Source organism: Manis pentadactyla, chromosome 6 (genome assembly GCF_030020395.1).
Source record: "Manis pentadactyla isolate mManPen7 chromosome 6, mManPen7.hap1, whole genome shotgun sequence".
NCBI lineage: Eukaryota > Metazoa > Chordata > Mammalia > Pholidota > Manidae > Manis > Manis pentadactyla.
The window spans coordinates 107295758-107314399 of record NC_080024.1 but is presented as its reverse complement, the minus strand read 5'-3'; the positions used below and the strand labels follow the sequence as shown (position 1 = coordinate 107314399).

The 18642-nt window shown below is 38.4% G+C and overlaps 1 protein-coding gene across 5 annotated transcripts in view; it reads left to right on the top strand.

Moving 5' to 3' along the window:
• Positions 1 to 18642, top strand: part of IMPA2 (inositol monophosphatase 2) — a 104777-nt gene that overhangs the window by 26924 nt on the left and 59211 nt on the right. The window lies entirely within an intron of this gene.

Genomic DNA, 18642 nt, shown 5'->3' with positions numbered 1-18642 from the left:
ATGAACTGGAAGTCAAACCAGTTCTGTATCTTAATGTTTTTATGAATGTGGCCAGGAGCTTTAAATAGTCTTGTTCTATTTACACTCACATCTTTCATCTTTAGTGCTAAAAGAAATCAGTCACCACGTATGATATGGTCTCTAGCAGGAATGGTACGCAGTGTGAGGCCAAGGGCAGAGTCAGAAGGATGCTCCAGCTCTCAGAGTGTTCAGGAAAATGTCTGTCATCCTGATGTCACCCAGGTGGTGTCCCCAGGGTGCAGTCCGTGGCTCCCTGGATGGGGATAATTGCAGTTGGCTTCAATTTCTGTGAGAAGACAGATGGCATAGGAATGAGTCATGTAAACAAGTGATGTTTTCATACACCATAGATGTACCACTGTCATCGTTATTCCTAAAACAGAACCTCAAGGCCATCCAGTAGCTTTTATAAGGACGTTGAGGTTGTACTTAAACTGTGTGTCACCACATGTCATTAACATGCAAGGTTAGGTTTTTCACTGACTCTTCTTGGCCTTTCTCCCACACTGATTAAACTAGTGATGTTTTATCACACTGTAGGACCCGTGCTGTAGGGGACAGAGAAGTGCAAGACAGAAATAAAAGAGCCACAGACTAGAAGCAGCTGGACTAGGAAAAGACTAAAACCCCCTAATGTCCACTGAGGAGGCAGAAGCACAGTGCTAGCTGCTCACCTGCCTGTTGCTGCAGCGGGCATCACAAAGGGTCCTCCCAGGGCTGCAGCCTGCGGTGCCAGCACCTCCTGCTGAGCTCCTACTGCCTGCCTTCCTCCCTCTGTACCCATTTCCAGCCTTTCATTTAAAACCCTCTCTTGGCTGGCACCCTTTCTTCATTGTCTCTTTATTCTGCCTTTTCTTCCTCCCTGGACAGCACCCGTGTGCCTAGATGGCCTCAGAGGCAATGAGAATGAGGTGTGTCGCTGCTCCTTATCCATTGAGAACAGGCTGTCCAGCCGAGACCCTGGGGCCCTGGGTGCCTGGAGCTGGCAGCCTGCCTGACCTCCAGGACACTGAGAAGGTGTGCTCTGAGGCTGTGAGAGTCAGGAGCACCCCGGGCTGAGGGGAAGGGGTAAGGGTCACTGCAGGCTGAGGGGAAGAGGACTTAAGACAGAAGTGGGACCAGCAGGACCAGTTACTGCTTCTGAGTCCTAGAGAGATTCCAGAACAGTTCCTGCCCTGCCCCTTTTCTCCCTCTCCCAGAAATGTTTTTTTTGGCTATGTAAAGTGTCAAGTTAATTGCAACTACACATGCCAAGAGGTAGCCACTCAAGTGCAGTTGTGTAACTCGGCAGTAAGGAAGCATATTATTAAACAGGCTGAGATGAACTTTGCCCTATATTTCATTTGACTGTAATACGCAACTATCCACACACACACTGAGCTTCCTGGTGGGCTGGCTGTGTGGCTTTGTCATGTGTGAGGACCTCACATCCTTGTGAGGCTCTCAACTATCCTTTTTTTCTGGGCTATTGTCTGTTGGTTCGCTATTATCAGTAATGCTAAACTTAGCTTGTAACCTCTTCTTCCCCCTCTTCAGATATTCCAGTATACAATTAAAAAATGACATCCTTTTACTTTCAGTAACTGCATACAAGGTAACTGGCAAGCTTACTCTGGTAGCCACAGCATCTCCCCACTGTCCTTCCCCTTTGGGGTGCTTGTGCTGTGTGCGCATTGGCAGAGCAGCCAAAAGCCATTGTGTGCCGTGCTTCACCTGAAAACTATCATGGAAGATTTATTATTGGTTCCCCAGATAAACATAGTTTTAATACCCACCAACCAGTCCTTTATGTTGATGTTTCTACAGTTGTTTTGGTTTGTGAAGTTCATTCATTAGTACATTTCTCAAACTTTTTGATTGTAGGACCAACTGGCTTATATTTCTGGAAAAATTATTTAAGCCCAAAAAGCTTTTGTTTATGTAAGTTGTATCTATTGATGTTCATGTATTAGAAATTTAAAGTGTTTTTAAAATACTTTATTTTTAAAATAAAAAACTTATTAGCACATTAACATGAATAGTATGTTTTTATAGGAAACAGCCATATTTTCTGAAACAACATTTTTTTTGTTTGTGAAAACTGGCATTGTTTTGTGTTTTTTCCAAATCTTTTTAATATCTGGCCTAAGAGAAGACAACTGGATTCTCATATCTGCTTTTGTATTCAACCTGTTATAATGTATTGTTTTGATGTGTGAAGAAAATATGACCTTACACAGATAAGTTGGAATAGGGAGGAGTGAGGAATATTTTAATAGACTTTTCAGATAATCAAGGATATTCTTCTTTGATGCCAAGACTCAAGGAGTGGTAGTTACTTAAAGGTTAGTTGCAATGCGAAATCTAATAACACATCAATGAATTTGTTTGGATTCAGTTACATTGAATTCCATTAGGCTGTCTCTTACTTTGAATGGATCTTTTACTCATGAATGACTTTGCAACATCATGCACTGGTCACTTGGAAAACATAGGGTTAGTGAGTTTTCAGGGTTCTTTCAAATACTGACATATTTCATCTTAAAATACTAAAAAAAATCCTGTTCATTAATATCACCACTCTTCTTATGAGAAATCGTTAGTGTGGGAAGCTGTTAGGTCTCTCCAGATTCTGTCTTCTCAAATTCTGATTTACATTTGAGGAAAGCTTGAGTCTTATTTTTGGCAACCTTAGCAATTGAAGTAATGGGCTCACTTCTTTCATTGAAAATGTCTTCCAAATACCCAGCTCTGAATAACTACAGTTGACCCTTGAGCAAAACTTATTTGAACTACACAGGTCCACGTATACACATTTTTTTTTCAATAAATACGTTGGAACTTTTTGACAATTTGAAAAAAGTTTCCTTTCCTCTAGCTTATTTAATTGTAGGAATACAGCATATAATATGTATAGCCTACGAAAATATGTGTTAATTGACGTTTATTTTAGTGGTAAAGCTTCTGGTCAGCAGTAGGCTAAGAGTAGTTAAGTTTTGGGGGTAACCCCCACATTGTTCAAGAGTCAACCGTATAGTTTAACTTTCACATGTGTACTTCCCTTTTCATCACACAGAATATTCAAAAGACATGTACTTAGAGCTCAGGATTATGTATAATTAATAATTTTTATAGCTTCTTCATTCTTAAGGAAAACTGACATTTTCCCTGTGTGTGACTGTGGGAAAGCAGAGAAGACTGCAGTGATGACTAAAGCAGGCAGTGCCTGCCTTGTTTGGTCTATGCATCCTGTTTTAACAGTTAAAAAGGCAGAAATAACATCTTAGTATTATTATGAAAATCACTTTAGCTCCACAGATTCCTGAGAGACGCTCAGGGACCACACTTTAAGAACTTCTACTCCAGTTGGTTTCATAGGATGGGTTCATGGGAACAGTATATGAGTTCTTACATGTTCAGTGGCCCTTCTGTTTGAAAATCCGTTTTTCTGGTAAAAAAACACATGACTCACATTTTCTTGTGCTGAATGAAACTTCTCCGTCATCATCTAGCATAAGCTTGTTGTTGAAAAGTCTGAAAACAGTTTGATTTTCTTTCTCTTGTAGACACTTTAGTTTTTTGTATGAATGCCCAAAGGATTTTCTTTTTCTTTAGAATACAATTATTTTAATAGAGTCTATCTCTCAGTCAGCTTTCCCAGGCATATCATGGTACACCTTTTCAATATGTAACTTCAGGTTTTTTTTTTAAATTCCAGAAGAGTTTTCTATAAATATAGTTTTAGTATTTGTTCATTTCCAAATTCTGTTGCTGTTTTTTGTCTTGTTGGTCTACTATTATATGTATGTTGTGTCTTCCCTGCTTACCTTATCTATATATCCCTTTCTCTGTAATCCATTTTACCTTTTCCACCAATTTTTTTATTTTTGAAATTTTCCTCCTTTTCATCCTCCATTTCTTGTAAAGTATATTTTATGCTTCATTCTTTCTTTTAGTTTAATCTTCTCTGAAATGCTTTCCTTTCTAATTCTTTCCTAAGTTCTGTTCCCTCTACTTTTGAGCACACTGCCCACATATTCTTTATTCTTTTACATAAAGCTAATTCTGTTTTGTGGATAAATCTTTCTGGCAATCTTTGATTGGAGAGATGTGATTCTCCTTATTCTCTTTTTTCTTATGATAATTGTATGTGGGATTCAACCATCCTTTTTAATTACTTGTTTCCACTTGAAATGTATACTCCTTTTTGTCTGGAGGTGGGGGCAAGGGCTCAAATTAGGAACATTTTCAGTAGCTTCATAGCTCTGGAGCTCCCTCTTCTGTTGTTCTTGTGAAGTGTTCAAAAAAACAGGTAAAAATTGGTCTTGTCCTTATATATTTTTTGGCTCTGTTCCCCACCTTCACGGTTATCTGGACTTTTTCTTTCCTTTTCTGTCTAGTGAATTTGGAATTCACTCCTGTCCATGTCTACTCAGCTGGGTGCTGCCCTAAGAGGTCCTGGTAAGCCATTATGAGAGGTCATAGGGCTGGTGGGTCCCTCCATACTATGCTCTTAGTCAAATGCTTATTACATTTATGATACATTTATTATTCCATCCCTCTGTTACATTTAAGATTACTGTACATATGTGATACATTTATTCTATTTCTCCATAACTGAATCACCCTCTTTGATTTACTATCTCACTGCCCTTCTTTCACAGAGGGGAAACCAAGCCTAGGGAAGTGACCCATATGAGTTCAAGTAGCCCACAAGGGATCACTTGAGTTGATGAGTGCCTTATCAGGAATTCATGAGTTGATGTGTGCTCCATCCCTCTGTCTGAGCTCCTCTCACACTTGTCTGTAGTTTCCAGTGAGTACCTCTTGGTGATTTTGAGGGTCTCCTGTTCTGGGGTCCAGTAGATGCTCCATGCTTCTCTCTTCTTCCTGATGCTTTTGGAGGTTTGCTCCAACCACCTATGTTTGGGGTGTGGATATAGTATCTGGAAAGCAATATGGAGGTTCCTCAAAAAACTAAAAATAGAAATACCATTTGATACAGGAATTCCACTCCTAGGAATTTATCCTAAGAATGCAGCAGCCCAGTTTGAAAACCTTCTTCCCCCAGATTACTTGTTTGTTTCTTTGTCTACCCCTTTGTTAAGGTATTATTGATATACACTGTTATGAAGGTTTCACATGAAAAACATTGTGGTGACTACATTCATGTTACCGTGTCCCCCTCATACACCATTGCAGTCACTGCCCAACAGTATAGCAAGATGCCACAGAGTCACTATTTGCCTTCTCTGCCCTACACTATCTTCTCTATGATCCCCCTGACACCATGTGTGCCAATCATAATACCCCCCTCAATTCCCTTCTCCCTCCTTGCCACATCCATCTCCTTTGGTAACCGCTAGTTCCTTCTTGGAGTCTGTGAGTCTGCTGCTATTCTGTTCCTTCAGTTTTTCTTCATTGTTATACTCCATAAATGAGGGAAATCATTTGGTACTTGTCTTTCTCTGCCTGGCTTATTTCACTGAGCATAATATCCTCCAGCTCCATCCATGTTCTTGTGAATAGTAGGATTTGTTTCTTATGACTGAATAGTATTCTATTGTGTATATGTATCACATCTTCTTTATCCATTCATCTACTGATGGACACTTAGGTTTCTTCCATATCTTGGCTATTGTAAATAGTGCTGCAGTAAACATAGGGGTGCATATGTCTTTTTCAAACTGGGCTGCTGCATTCTTAGGATAAATTCCTAGGAGTAAAATTCCTGGGTCAAATGTTATTTCTATTTTTAGTTTTTTGAGGAACCTCCATATTGCTTTCCACAATGGTTGAACTAGCTTACATTCCCACCAGCAGTGTAAGAGGACACCCCTTTCTCCACATCCTTGCCAGCATTTGTTGTTCTTAGTCTTTTTGATACTGGCCATCCTAACTGGTGTGAGGTGATACTGCATTGTGGTTTTAATTTGCATTTCCCTGATGATTAGTGATGTGGATTCTCTTTTCATGTGCCTGTTGGGCATCTGAATTTCTTCATTGGAGAATTGTCTCTTCATATCCTCCACCCATTTTTTAATTGGATTATTTGCTTTTTGGGTGTTGAGACATGTGAGTTCTTTATATATTTTGGATGTTAACCCCTTTTCGGATATGTTGTTTATAGATATATTCTCCCATACTGTAGGATGCCTTTTTGTTAAGTTGATGGTGTCCTTTGCTGTACAGAAGCTTTTTATTTTGATTTAGTCCCATGTGTTCATTTTTGCTTTGTTTCCCTTGCTCAAGGAGATGCATTTAGAAAAAAGTTGCTCATATTTATATTCAGGAGGTTTTTGCCTGTTTTCTTCTAAGAGTTTTATGGTTTCATAACTTACATTCAGGTCTTTGATCCATTTTGAGTTTACGTTTCTGTATAGGGATAGACAATAATCCAGTTTCATTCTCTTGCATGAAGCTGTCCAGTTTTGTCAACACTAGCTGTTGAAGAGACTGTCATTTCCCCATTGTATGTCCATGGCTTCTTTATCGTATATTAATTGACCATATATGCTTGGGTTTATATCAGGGCTTTCTAGTCTGTTCCAATGGTCTATGGGTCTGTTCTTGTGCCAGTAGCAAATTGTCTTCATTACTGTGGCTTTGCAGTAGAGCTTGAAGTTGGGGAGCATGATCCCCCCTGCTTTATTCTTCCTTCTCAGGATTGCTTTAGCTATTTGGGGTCTTTTGTGGTTCCATATGAATTTTAGAATTGTTTTCTCTAGTTCGTTGAAGAATGCTGTTAGTATTTTGATAGGGATTGTATTGAATCTGTAGATTGTTTTAGGCAGGATGGCCATTTTAACAATATTAATTCTTCCTATCCATGAGCACGGGATGTGTTTCCATTTATTGGTATCTTTTTAATTTCTCTCATGAGTGTCTTGTAGTTTTCAGAGTATAGGTCTTTCACTTCCTTTGTTAGGTTTATTCCTAGGTATTTTATTCTTTTTAATGCATCTGTGAATGGAATTGTTTTCCTGCTAGTTCACCATTAGTGTATAGGAATGCCACAGATTTCTGTGTATTAATTTTGTATCCTGCAACTTTGCTGAATTCAGATATTATATCTAGTAGTTTTGGAATGGATTCTTTAGGGTATTTTATGTACAATATCATGTCATCTGCAAACAGGGACAGTTTAACTTCTTCTTTACCAATCTGGATGCTTTTTATTTCTTTGTGTTGTCTGATTGCTGTGGTGAGGACCTCCGGAACTATGCTGAATAAAAGTGGGGACCATGTGCATCCTTGTCTTGTTCCTGATCTTAAAGGAAAAGCTTTCAGCTTCTCACTGTTAAGTATAATGTTGTCTGTGCATTTGTCATATATGGCCTTTATTATGTTGAGGTACTTGCCTTCTATACCCATATTGTTGAGAGTTGTTATCATGAATGGATGTTGAATTTTGTTGAATGCTTTTTGAGCATCTATGGAGATGATCATGTGGTTTTTGTCCTCCTTTTTGTTGATGTGGTGGATGATGTTAATGGATTTTCTAATACTGTACCATCCTTACATCCCTGGAATGAATCCTACTCCATCATGATGGATGATTCTTTTGATATATTTTTGAATTTGGTTTGCTAATATTTTGTTGACTATTTTTGCATCTATGTTCATCAGGGATATTGGTCTGTAATTTTCTTTTTTTGTGGTGTCCTTGCCTGGTTTTTGTATTAGAGTGATGCTGACCTTATAGAATGAGTTAGGAAATATTCCCTCCTCTTCTACTTTTTGGAAAACTTTATGGAGAATGGGTATTAGGTCTTCACTAAATGTTTGATAACATTCTGTGGTGAAGCTATCTGGGCCAGGGATTTTGTTCTTACGTAGTTTTTTGATTACCAATTCAATTTCATTGCTAGTAATTGGTCTGTTCAGATTTTCTGTTTCTTTCTGGGTCAGCCTTGGAACTTTGTGTTTTTCTAGAAAGTTGTCCATTTCTTCTGTTGTCCATTTTGTTAGCATATAATTTTTCATATAATTCTCTAATATTTCTTTGTATTTCTGTGGTATCCATAGTGATTTTTCCTTTCTCATTTTTGATTCTGTTTATGTGTGTAGACTCTTTTTTTCTTGGTAAGTCTGACTATGGGTTTATCTATTTTATTTTCTCGAAGAACTAGCTCCTGCTTTCATTGGTTCTTTCTATTTATTTATTCTTCTCGATTTTATGTATTTCTGCTCTAATCTTTATTATGTCCCTCTACTGTCTTTGGGCCTCATTTGTTCTTCTTCTAGTTTCATTAATTGTGAGTTTAGACTGTTCATATGGGATTGTTCTTCTATCCTGAGGTCGCCTGTATTGCAATATATTTCCCTCTTAGCATGGCCTTCGCTGTATCTCAGAGATTTTGCAGTGTTGAATTATTGTTGTCATTTGTGTCCATATATTGCTTGATCTCTGTTTTTATTTGGTCATTGATCCATTGGTTATTTAGGAGCATGTTGTGAAGCCTTCATGTCTTTGTGGGGTTTTTCTTTTTCTTTGCATAGTTTATTTCTAGTTTCATACTTTTGTGGTCCGAGAAGCTGGTTGGTGCAATTTCAGTCTTTTTTAATTTACTGAGGCTCTTTTTGTGGCCTAGTATTTGATCAATTCTCGAAAATGTTCCATGTGCACTTGAGAAGAATGTGTATTCTGCTGCTTTTGGGTGGAGATTCTGTAGATGTCTGTTAGGTCCATCTGTTCTAATGTGTTCTTCAATGCCTCTGTCTCCTTACTTATTTTCTGTCTGGTGGATCTGTCCTTTGGAGTGAGTGGAGTGTTGAAGTCTCCTAAAATGAATGCATTGCATTCTATTTCCCCCTTTAATTCTGTTAGGATTTGTTTCACATATGTAGGTGCTCCTGTGTTGGGTGCATAGATATTTATAATGGTTATATTCTCTTTTTGAATTGACCATTTTATCATTATGTAATGTCCTTCTTTGTCTCTTGTGACTTTTCTTTGTTTTGAAGTCTATTTTGTCCAATACAAGTACTGCAACACATGCTTTTTTCTCACTATTAGTTGCCTGAAATATCTTTTTCCCTCCCTTCATTTTTAGTCTGTGTATGTCTTTGTGTTTAAAGTGAGTGTCTGGTAGGCAGCATAGAGATGAGTGTTGTTTTTTAATCCATTCAGTGACGCTATGTCTTTTGATTGGTGCATTCAGACCATTTACATGTAGGGTGATTATCGATAGGTATGTACTTATTGCTGTTGCAGGCTTTAGATTCATGGTTACCAAGGGTAACTTCCTTACTGTCTGAGAGTCTAACTTAGCTCACTTAGTATGCTATTACAAACACAATCTAAAGGTTCTTTTTTCCCCTCCTCTTCTTCCTCCTCCATTCTTTATAAATTAGGTATCATATTCTGTACTCTTTGTCTATCCTTTTTTATTTCCTGTGGTGACAGCTATTTAACCTTAGGAACACTTCCATCTATAGCTGTCCCTCCAAAATACACTGTAGAGATGGTTTGTGGGAGGTAAATTCTCTCAGCTTTTGCTTATCTGGAAATTGTTTTATCCCTCCAAATATAAAAGATAATCTTGCCAGATAAAGTATTCTTGGTTCAAGGCCCTTCTGCTTCATTGCATTAAATAATATATCATGCCACTCCCTTCTGGCCTGTAAGGTTTCTGCTGAGAAGTCTGATAACTGCCTGATGGACTTTCCTTTGTATGTGATCTTTTTCTCTCTCTGGCTACTTTTAATAGTCTGTCCTTATCTTTGATCTTTGCCATTTTAATTATTATATGTCTTGGTGTTGTCCTCCTTGGGCCTCTTGTGTTGAGAGATGTGTGCACCTCCATGGCCTGAGAGACTATCTCTTTCCCCAGATTGGGGAAGTTTTCAGCAATTACCTCCTCAAAGACACTTTCTATCCCTTTTTCTCTCTCTTCTTCTTCTGCTACCCCTGTAATATGAATATTGTTCCATTTGGATTGGTCACACAGTTCTCTCAGTATTCTTTCATTCCTAGATATCTTTTTTTCTCTCTGTGCCTCAGCTTCCTTGTATTCCTCCTAATATCTGTTTCATTTATTGTCTCCTCCACTGTATCTAATCTGCTTTTAATACCCTTCACTGTTTTCCTCAACTATTGGATCTCCATCCTGAATTTGTTCCTGAGTTCTTGAATATTTTTCTGTACCTCCAGGAGCATGTTTATGATTTTTATTTTGAAATCTCTTTCAGGAGGATTTATTAGTTCAGTCTCTCTCGACCCTTTTTCTGGTGGTGTTGAGATTTTGCTTTGAACCAAGTTCCTTTGATGTTTCATATTTGTATGTGGTGCCCTCTAGTGCCCAGAAGCTCTACTCTCTGGAACTGTTCAGTCCCTGGAGTGATGTCAGGGGTTGCAGGGGAGTGGTGTTGGTGCCTGGGGGGAGGAAAGAGCTGTTTCCTGCTTCCCGGCTGCTATGCCTGTCTCCACTGCCAGAACCAGTGGGCTGAACACACAGAGGTAAGCCTCTGTGCTTTGCATTTGTAGCTGCTGTAGGCAGGGCTTCCCTCTGGCTGGCCTGACACAAGGGCAGGGTTTGCTGGTTTGCGAGCCAGGTGCAGGCTGGCTGGGAGGAAGGTGCAGCAGGCTGTGTATCACGGTGGGGGGCCTTGGAGTTGTGTACCTAGCCAGGGGGATTGAGTGTCTGAAGACTGTGAAAGTTCCCAACCTGCTGGGCAGAGTGCACCCAGACAATTTTGTTTATGTATCCTTTCTCCTGAGCAGTAAGCTCTGTGCAGTCCTTGCCCCTTTAGCAGCCCTCTTGCTTTTAGGAAGTCTCTCATTCTGCCCTTCCAGTGCAGCCGGATATGGATCCCTGTTTAACACAAGCAGCTGGAATCTCAGTCTCTCCAGGTATACCGCCTGTCTTAGCTTTCCGACTCCACTGATCACCAGAGCACCATGCAATGTAGGTTCGTGCTCCCAGAGCAGATCTCCAGGGCTAGGTGTTCAGCAGTCCCAGGCCTCCACTCCCTCCCCGCTCTGTTTCTCTTCCTCCCGCCAGTGAGCTGGGATGGGCAAAGAGCTTGGGTCCCACTGGGTCACGGCTTTGGTACGTTACCCTGTTCTGTGAGGTCTGTTCTTTCCTCCAGGTGTATGCAGTCTGGTACAGCTTTCTTTGCTGTTGCTCCTTCGGGATTAGTTGTATTAATTATATTTTCGTATTATGTGTGGTTTTAGGAGGAGGCCTCTGTCTCACTTCTCATGCCATCATCTTTAATCTGACTTGTTTGTTTTTAAAAATAATATACTGAAGTGAAAGTCAAATTATATAAAATGTACCATTTTGAAGTGAATGATTGAGTGGCAGTTAATACATTCACAGTGCTAGGCATGTGCATCCCTGCAAGGTAAACCTTATATTCATTAAGCACTTTTACCCATACTTCCCCTCCCCCAACCTCATACCCAACCACTAACCTTCATTCTGTTTAATTATTATGTATTTAAGTTAAATAAAGCTAAATTTTATTTCCATACAAGTAGATCCCAATGGTCTGTAAGAAATCTGAAAGAATCAGGACATGTGTAAAGGAGCTGTCACAGGAGCTTTACACCTGTTAAACCAGCCTGTGTTTGTAGGGGATATTTTCCAGACTTTAAAGCATAATCACGTTTTTCTCCATGGGTATGTATTTCAGTGTGTACAAATGACTTGCTTTTTTTACCTTAAGTTGTAAAATTTCTCTTAAGACAACTGTACTTTTGATGCTCTGGGCATTTTAACTTTGCTCAGCGACAAAGCGGGTTTTCAAACTGTCTCTTAATGGACTATATAATATAAAATTAACTACTTTAATCATTTTTCAGTGTACAAATTCATTGGCATTAATTACATTCACAGTGTTGTGCAGCCCCTATTTCCAGAAATTTTATCACTCCAACAAAACTCTTTACCCATTAAGCAATAACTGCCCACTAGCCCCTATACCCATGAAGTTACAGATACCTTAAATTCAAATATATATATATAAAGAGCCAAAATGTTATGATAAATATAAGATTAAGGATAATAGAGTGCAAGAAGCATAGTGATTGTAGATAGTCAGAAATGATCATAATAGCTGATACTAAGAGGAGAATTGTAACATTTACCTTTTTTTTAAGGTAACAGTCATGTACACTCTTATGAATATTTCACATGAAAAACAATGTGGTTACTACATTCACCCATATTATCCAGTCCCTGCCCATACCCCATTGCAGTCACTGTCCATCAGTGTAGTAAGATGCTACAGATTCACTGTTTGCCTTCTCTGTGCTACACTGTCTTCCCCATGACCCCCCACACCATGTGTACTAAACATAATACCCGTCAATCCCCTTCTCCCTCCCTCCCTCCCACCTGCCTTCCCACACTCCTCCCCTTTGATAACCACTGGTCCCTTCTTAGAATCGGTGAGTCTGCTGCTGTTTTGTTCCTTCAGTTTTGCTTCGTTGTTATACTCCACAAATGAGAGAAATCATTTGGCACTTGTCTTTCTCCGCCTGGCTTATTTCACTGAGCATATCCTCCAGCTCCATCTGTGTTGTTGCAAATGGTAAGATTTGTTTCTTTCTTATGGCTGAATAGTATTCCATTGTGTATATGTACCACATCTTCTTTATCCATTCATCTACTGATGGACACTTAGGTTGCTTCCATATCTTGGCTATTGTAAAACGTGCTGCAATAAACATGTGGGTGCATAGGTCTTTTTGATTCTGAGAACTTGTATTCTTTGGGTAAATTCCTAGGAGTAGGATTCCCAGGTCAAATTCCCAGGTATTTCTATTTTTAGTTTTTTGAGGAACCTCCATATTGCTTTCTACAATGGTTGAACTAGCTTACATTCCCACCAGCAGTGTAGGAGGTTTCCCTGTTCTCCACATCCTTGCCAGCATTTGTTCTTAGTCTTTTCGATGCTGGCCATCCTAACTGGTGTGAGGTGATACCTCTTTGTGGTTTTAATTTGCATTTCCCTGATGATTAATGATATGGAGCATCTTTTCATGTGTCTGTTGGCCATCTGAATTTCTTCTTTGGAGAACTGTCTCTTCATCTCCTCTGCCCATTTGTTAATCGGGTTATTTGCTTTTTGGGTGTTGAGACATGTGAGATCTTTATACATTTTGGGTGTTAACCCCTTTTCGGATATGTCATTTACAAATATATTCTTCCATGCCTTTTTGTTCTGTTGATGGTATCCTTTGCCGTACAGAAGCTTTTTATTTTGATGTAGTCCCATGTGTTCATTTTTGCTCTTGTTTCCCTCACTCAAAGAGATGCATTCAGGAAGAAGTTGCTCATGTTTATATTCAGGAGATTTTTGCCTATGATGTCTTCTAAGAGTTTTATGGTTTCATGACTTACATTCAGGTCTTTGATCCATTTTGAGTTTACTTTTGTGTATGGGATTAAACAATAATCCAGTTTCATTCTCTTGCATGTAGCTGTCCAGTTTTGCCAACATCAATTGTTGAAGAGGCTGTTATTTCCCCATTGTATGTCCATAGCTCCTTTATTGTATATTAATTGACCATATATGCTTGGGTTTATATCTGGGCTCTCTAGTCTGTACCATTGGTGTATGGTCTGTTCTTGTGCTGGTACCATATTGTCTTGATTACTGTGCCTTTTAGTAGAGCTTGATGTTGAGGAACATAATCCCCCCAGCTTTATTGTTCCCTCTCAGGATTGCTTTGGCTATTGAGGGTCTTTTGTGGTTCCATATTAATTTTAGAACTATTACAATTCGTTGAAGAATGCTGTTAGTATTTTGATAGGGATTGCATTGAATCTGTAGATTGCTTTTGGCAGGATGGCCATTTTAACATATTAATTCTTCCTATCCATGAGCACAGAATGTGTTTCCATTCATTGGTATCTTCTTTAATTTCTCTCATGAGTGTCTTGTAGTTTTCAGAGTACAAGTCTTTCACTTCCTTTGTTAGGTTTATTCGTAGGTATTTTATTCTTTTTGATGCAATTGTGATTGGAATTGATTTTCTGATTTCTCTTTCTGCTAATTCATCATTAGTTTATAGAAATGCAACAGATTTCTGTGTATTAATTTTGTATCCTGCATCTGTGCTGAATTCAGATATTAGATCTAGTAGTTTTGGAGTGGATTTTTAGGGTTTTTAAAATGTACAATATCATGTCATCTGCAAAGACAGTTTAAGTTCTTCTTTACCAATCTGGATGCCTCATATTTCTTTGTGTTGTCTAATTGCTATGGCGAGGACCTCCAGAACTATGTTAAATAAAAGTGGGGACAGTGGGCATCCTTGTCTTGTTCCCGATCTTAAAGGAAAAGCTTTCAGCTTCTCACTGTTAAGTATGATGTTGGCTGTGGGTTTGTCATATATGGCCTTTATTATGTTAAGGTACTTGCCTTCTATGCCCATTTTGTTGAGAGTTGTTATCATGAATGGATGTTGAATTTTGTCAAATGCTTTTTCGGCATCTATAGAAATTATCATGTGGTTTTTGTCCTTTTTGTTGATGTGGTGGATGATGTTGATGGATTTTCTAATAGTGTACCATGCTTGCATCCCTGGAATAAATCGTACTTGATCATGGTAGATGATCTTTTTGATATATTTTTGACTTCAGTTTGCTAATATTTTGTTGAGTATTTTTGCATCTATGTTCATCAGAGATATTGGTCTGTAATTTTCTTTTTTTGTGGTGTCTTTGCCAGATTTTGGTATTAGACTGATGCTGGCCTCATATAATGAGTTTGGAAGTATTCCCTCCTCTTCTACTTTTTGGAAAACTTTAAGGAGGATGATTATTAGGTCTTCACTAAATGTTTGATAAAATTCAGTGGTGAAGCCATCTGGTCCAGTAGTTTTGTTCTTAGGTAATTTTTTGATTACCAGTTCAACTTCGTTGCTGGTAATTGGTCTTTTCAGATTTTATGTTTCTTTATGGGTCAGTCTTGGAAGGTTGTGTTTTTCTAGAAAGTTGTCCATTTCTTCTAGGTTATCCAGTTTGCTAGCATATAATTTTTCATAGTTTTCTCTCATAATTCTTTATATTTCTGTGGTGTCAGTAGTGGTTTTTCTTTTCTCATTTCTGATTCTGTACATGTGTGTAGACTCTTTTTTTTCTTGATAAGTCTGGCTAGGGATTTATCTATATTGTTTATTTTCTTGAAGATCCAGCTCTTGCTTTCACTGATTATTTCTGTTTTTTTATTCTTCTCAATTTTATGTATTTCTGCTCTAATCTTTATTATGTCCCTCCTTCTGCTGACTTTGGGCCTCATTTGTTCTTCTTTTTCTAGATTCATTATTTGTGAGTTTACTCTGTTCATATGGGATTGTTCTTCTTTCCTGAGGTAGGCCTGTATTGCAATATATTTTCCTCTTAGCATGGCCTTGCTGCATCCCACAGGTTTTGCGGTGTTGAATTATTGTTGCCATTTGTGTCCATATATTGCTTGATCTGTGTTTTTATTTGGTCATTGATTCATTGGTTATTTAGGAGCATGTTGTGAAGCCTCCATGGTTTGCAGGGTTTTTTGTTTTCCTTGCGTAATTTATGTCTAGTTTCATACTTTTGTGGTCTGAGAAGCTAGTTGGTGCAATTTCAATCTTTTTTAATTTACTGAGGCTCTTTTATTATCTATTCTTGAAAATGTCCCATGTGCCCTTGAGAAGAATGTGTATTCTGCTGCTTTTGTGTGGAGAGTTCTGTAGACGTCTCTTAGGTCCATCTGTTCTAATGTGTTGTTCAGTGCCTCTGTCTCCTTACTTGTTTTCTGTCTGGTTGATCTGTCCTTTGTAGTGAGTGGAGTGTCAAAGTCTCCTAGAATGAATGCATTGCATTCTATTTCCTCTTTTAATTTTGTTAGTATTTCTTTCACATATGTAGGTGCTCCTGTGTTGGGTGCATAGATATTTATAATGGTTATATCCTCTTGTTGGATTGACCGTTTTATCATTATATAAGGTCCTTCTTTGTCTCTTGTGACTTTGTTTTGAAGTCTATTTTGTCTGAGACAAGTACTGCAACTCCTACTTTTTTCTCCCTATTGGTTGCCTGAAATATCTTTTTCCATCCCTTCACTTTTAGTCTGTGTATGTCTTGGGGTTTGAAGTGAGTCTCTTGTATGCAGCTTATAGATGGGTCGTGTTTTTTTATCCATTCAGTGACTCTATGTCTTTTGATTGGTGCATTCAGACCATTTACATTTAGTATGATTATTGATAGGTATGTACTTATTGCCATTGCAGGCTTTAGATTTTAGTTACCAAGGTTCAAGATTAACTTCCTTACTATCTAAGAGTTTAATTTAACTCACTTAATATGCTATTACAAACACAATCTGAAGGTTCTTTTTTTCTCCTCCTTTTCCTTCCTCCTCCATTCTTTATGTATTAGGTATCATATTCTGTACTCTTTGTCTATCCCTTGACTGACTTTGGGAGTATTTGATTTAATTTTATATTTGCATAGTAATAACTCATCTACTTTCTTTACTGCATTTTCTTTCTTTACTTTAAAAACAGAGGTTTTATTACCTCTGGTGACAGCTATTAAACCTTCAGAACACTTCCATCTATAGCAGTCCCTCCAAAATACACCATAGGGGTGGTTTGTGGGAGGTAAATTCTCTCAGCTTTTGCTAATCTGGAAATTGTGTAATCCCTCCTTCAAATTTAAAAGATAATCTTGCCAGATAAAGTATTCTTGGTTCCAGGCCCTTCTGCTTCATGGCATTAAATATACCATGCCACTCCCTTCTTGCTTGTAAGGTTTTTTTTGTTTTTTTTTTTTGCTATCTGGGGCAAAATAAAACAAAGTATTTTGCCTATAGGTGGCAACACTCAGACTTCCTTTTTATTAGCTCTGTTCTTGGTTTCATTTGGGAAAAAAAGGTTGAGAATGAATGGGTACAGCTAGAAGAGGAGGGTATTGGATGCAGAAATATTAAACAAGTTTAAAAACCATGAGAAGAAGCCCTTTCTTTCTCATATTCACCAGCTAATCCTGAGTTTAAGTTTGGGCCTTACCACCTAAGGGCAGCTTGACCTCATGCAGTTCACTTCCCTAGGCTTTGTTTCCTCATCTGTGAAAGAAGGGCAATAAAATAATGAATGCAGTAGAGGCCTGGCATTCACGGATGTATTATACATGTTAACAGAGGAATGGAATCACAAATGTATCATTACAGTAACAGGAATGATGTGTCATAAATGCAAAGGAAAAAGTGCTCAGCACAGGTCCATCTGAGTGGAGACAGTCGGAGCTAGGTAAATGTGAGCCATTGTTGTTTCAACACTTTGTATAATTTCCCTTTGTGAAATAGCCCTGTGGCACTTAGTTTGGAAACCCCTGCTCTTCCTGCTGCAGCCCTGCTTGTGGGGGTGTCTGCTTGTCTGGCTGGCACTCTGGGGACTTCCCTCTCCACTCACCCAGTTGCACCCAACCCCTCTGAAAAGGATAGATTGGGCTAGGCCTTGGCCTGAAGGAGTAGTCACTTGTGTGTTTTTTTGAGATATGATAGACTTACAGCATTATGTTCATTTCAGGTATAGAAGGTAATAATTCAACATTTGTACACATTGTGAAATACATACACAATAAGTCCAGTTAGTCATATCTTATATACCTGATTAAAAATATGTTCCAATCTTTCATGGAAATTGACTGTCTGGTTTTCTAGTTTTTTTAAGTCTGGGCCTTGTTAATGTATGTTTTCCCAAATGAAATCAAGAACAGAGTTAATAAAAAACCAGAAACCTTCTAGTTTCCAGGGGGAAATCTTCAATATCTTCCTTAGTATCTTCCAGGGTGACTAAGGTCCCGGAGCCAGGAAATGTACTGTATATAAGGAGTATTTTCTTGATCTGAGTTCTCAGGGAGAATCACTCTTAAAGTACATATCCTGTAGTAAGGGATACCTGTCAGGGACTTGAAAATAGTACAGGATCATGCCCTAGAGGGGAGGAGAATGGTAGTAAAACTGGTATAGCTTTCTTGAAGGGCAATTTGAAAGAATTATCAAGATCTAAAATATGCACACTCTTTGAGAAATCCCATTTGAAAGAATTATCAAGATCTAAAATATGCACACTCTTTGAGAAATCCCAGTTCCATAAATCTGTCCTAAAAACAATATCAACGTGGCTACACAAACCTATACAGAGAAAGATAGCATCATTTACACTAACAAGACTTGAAAATGTTCGTCTGTGGAGGGTGGTTAGACCAGTTGCAGTTCTTCCATTGTGTGGAATATCGTGCAGCCTTTATGAGTATGAACAATGGAGAAAGAGATACTCAATATGTTGTTGTATCAAAAGAACAAGTAATAGGATAACTTGTGAAACAGTTTTTAAAAAAATGTTTGTGTACACATGTGAGTGTGTATAAGTTAGAAGTAAGATTAGGTGATGCCATGCTACTTCACTTCCTTGTCCTCCACGGCTTCCTCTGGGACAGCTCTTCCTTGTTTTCCCTGACTAAAATAATAATGTGCATGCCATCCAGTTTCTTTTTAAATTTTAAATGGCACTCCCCAAATTGCAATATATCTTTCAAAATAATGTTTGTAACTAAAATGTTTATCATTCAGAATTCATTTCCCCCCAAGAATAGTGTCATACATAGCAAGTCATTAGATTCTTAGGCTAGCTGACAAAAT